Consider the following 2,599-nt stretch of genomic DNA (forward strand, 5'->3'; position numbering starts at 1 on the left):
TTTCTATACATAAGCAACAGCAAAAAAAAAAAAAAAAATCAAACATGCAGTAAGGCATTGGAAGAACATCACTGGAATTTTATCTGCTCAAGGCTTGGGGAATATGACTTTCCCTCGATTTTATCAGTATAGAACACAACATAGTTTCTATTCTAAAGGGATACATTGATCACAACCTCACAAAAGAGGTATGCATCATACTCCAACAGAGAACTCTGCTCCTCTACATTCTGATATTGTTACCTATTCTGTCATCAACATACGGCTTCCGCTTCTCTCTCATGCTCGCCTGAAGGCTCTCCTTTAAGCCACAAGCCAGAAATTTGGTCTGCAATAAAGAACAGCCTCAGAGCTCACGAAAAGGACTCTACCAGGTATTTTTTAACAATTGATATTTCAGAAAATAGACTTAGAAGGTGACATCGCTTAGAAAATTGCAGAGGGACGTGGGATTTCCAGGATGCTTTGTAATTCAGTACCAGATAATTTTATAGAAGCCAACTGATGACTCAAGCTCTAATGGAAGAAGAATAAATTAAGAATGACTGAAGGAACTCAAGAAGAACATCTAATTGTGATCATTTATTTTGGAATAATGCTGGTAGGGTTTTTAATGTTCTATTTTCTGGCTATATGGGAAGGCGCTTTCTTTCTTGATCTCAGCTGCTTTCCTTTTTTTTTTTTTCTTTTTAATCGTTGTAAAACATTTATAACAAAAAAGATTTGCCATCTTAACTATGTTTAAGAGTGCAATTCAATGGCATTAATTACGTTCACGATGTTGGACAAGCATCATCATATCTATTTCCAAAACTTTGTCCTTGCCCCAAACAGAAACTCTGTACCCATTAAGTATTAACTCTCCATTCTCCAGCTCCTGGTAACCTCTAATCTATTTGCCGTCTCTATAAATTTTCTTGTTCTAGAGACGTCATGCAAGTGGAATTATACAATACAGTTGATACACTCTTATCCAGAGGGATACATTCCAAGACCCACAGTGGATGCCTGAAGCCATGGATAGTACCAAACTGTATGTATACTATGTTTTTTTCCTATACATACATACCTATGGTAATTTATTTGTAAATTAAGCACACTAAGAGATTAAAAGCAATACATAATATAAAATAGAATAATTATAACAATATACTATAATAAATCTATGGGAATGTGGTCTCTGTCTCTTTCAAAACTGTGCCTAAACCCTTTTCCTTCTTGTAAAGACGTGAGATGATAAAGCACCTACGTGATGACATGAAATGAGGGGAATGACCTAGGCACTGAGACATAGCATCGGGTTGCTATTGACTTTCTGGCCATATGTCAGAAGGAGGACCATCTGTTTCTGGACTGCGGTTGACCACAGGTAACTGAGACCACAGAGAGCAAAAGGTGAGATCACGGATGGCCGGGGGAGGGGAGGATTATATTTGAATTTTTACATCCGGCTTATTTCACTTGACATAAGATTTTTCAAGTTTCATCTATTTTGTAGCATTTATCAGAACTTCACTGTTTTTTTTAAGTTTACTTATTTATTTTTGAGAAAGAGAGAGAGCGCATGGTGGAAGGGAAGAAAAAAGGAAGGGAGCGAGAATCCCAAGCAGGCTCTGCACAGTCAGCCTAGAGATCGATCCAGGGCTCAAAGTCACGAACCTCAAAATCATGACCTGAGCCAAAATCCAGAGTCAGATGCTTAACCGACTGAGCCACCCAGGCACCCCAGAACATCACTTTTTATAGCTGAATAACATTCTATTATGTGTATATATTACATTTTCTTTATCCATTCATCAGTTGATAGACATCCAGATTGTTTCCACATTTGGCTGTTGTGAATAATTCTGCAGTGAGCAAGTATCTGTTTGAGTCCCTATTGTAATTCTTTGGGGTATATACTTAAGAAAGGAATTGCTGGGTCATCTTCTTGATCTATGTCTAATCTCAGTTTAATAACTGTATGTTTGCCTTTTGTTCCCTCTAACTCCTCCGAATTCAGAAACAAATACTTCCATTGAGTTTCTTTACCTTTAATGGCCAGGTAATTATTTGCATTCATTTACTGAAACTAATCAGAATGTAATTGAACAAACTTTTTAATAAAGGCTGTACCTGGAGTGTCATGTTTCAGAATAAATCTCACTTATTCAGATATGAAAAACCCACCATTAAGGGTCAAGGTTCACACTTCATGGGTGGAACCAACGCCTACAACGTTCTCCTTGAAAACTGTTCTCATGTTTGTTCTGTCTTACAGGGTCCCGGACTTACAGGAGAAACCTTAGGAGATTGGAGACATTTCAGAGAGAGGAACACAGATTCCTAGGTACTTCAGGCAGAATCTGACAGAGATAGATTTCTTGGGGTTGGCTTTTTAGCCTCAAAATACAAGAAATACAAGCAATGATTTATTTAAGCACTGGAGAATAAAGATTATTGAAAAATCCAATCTTGGGTTTTTATAAAATCTTTGACAATGTTTTTTATTTTAATGGTTGCTTAATACCATATGACTCTAGACTTGATAACTATACTACAGTGCATGTATGTATTCATTAATATTGAATGCTGCACCCATGAGGCCACACCTTTTTGA

General features: G+C 37.0%; 1 long non-coding RNA gene across 1 annotated transcript; it reads left to right on the forward strand.

The window, feature by feature from the left end:
- The first annotated feature begins 277 nt into the window (after positions 1 to 277).
- On the forward strand, positions 278 to 2,398 carry LOC122238453. Its single transcript, XR_006217375.1, has 4 exons — positions 278 to 374; positions 927 to 1,033; positions 1,227 to 1,395; positions 2,261 to 2,398. It is a non-coding gene; the product is annotated as an uncharacterized LOC122238453 (long non-coding RNA).
- The last annotated feature ends 201 nt before the right edge of the window (positions 2,399 to 2,599 follow it).

The sequence above is a fragment of the Panthera tigris genome, chromosome B2, assembly GCF_018350195.1.
Source record: "Panthera tigris isolate Pti1 chromosome B2, P.tigris_Pti1_mat1.1, whole genome shotgun sequence".
In the NCBI taxonomy this organism is placed as follows: domain Eukaryota; kingdom Metazoa; phylum Chordata; class Mammalia; order Carnivora; family Felidae; genus Panthera; species Panthera tigris.